Genomic DNA, 458 nt, shown 5'->3' with positions numbered 1-458 from the left:
AGGATATGGTTGGCTTTCTGGGCTGTGAGGGCACACTGCTGGTTCATGTCTATGACAACCCTACTGAAAAGGCTTTTTTGTTAGGGCTGTGTTCTATTCTTACATTCCCACAGCTTGTACTGATAGTGGAGGTTGCTATAACCCAGCTGCAAGACCTTGTGCTTGGATTTATTGAACCTCAAGATGTTTTGAGGTTTCCTGGACCCATTACTTGAGCCTGTCTAGGTCTTTCTGAATGGCATCCCATCCCTCAGGCATACTGACGGCACCACTCAGCTTGGTGTCACCTGCAGACTTGCTGAGAGTGCACTCGACCCCACTATCGATGTCATTGATGAAGGTGTTAAAGAGCGCTGGCCCCAGTACTGATCCGTGAGGAAGACCAGTCATCACCTGTCTCCATTCAGACAGTGAGCCATTGACCATCACTCTCTGGGTATGATCTCACAACCAGCTGC

This window comes from Meleagris gallopavo, chromosome 2, assembly GCF_000146605.3.
Source record: "Meleagris gallopavo isolate NT-WF06-2002-E0010 breed Aviagen turkey brand Nicholas breeding stock chromosome 2, Turkey_5.1, whole genome shotgun sequence".
Classification (NCBI taxonomy): domain Eukaryota; kingdom Metazoa; phylum Chordata; class Aves; order Galliformes; family Phasianidae; genus Meleagris; species Meleagris gallopavo.
Note: the sequence above shows the minus strand (reverse complement) of the source record.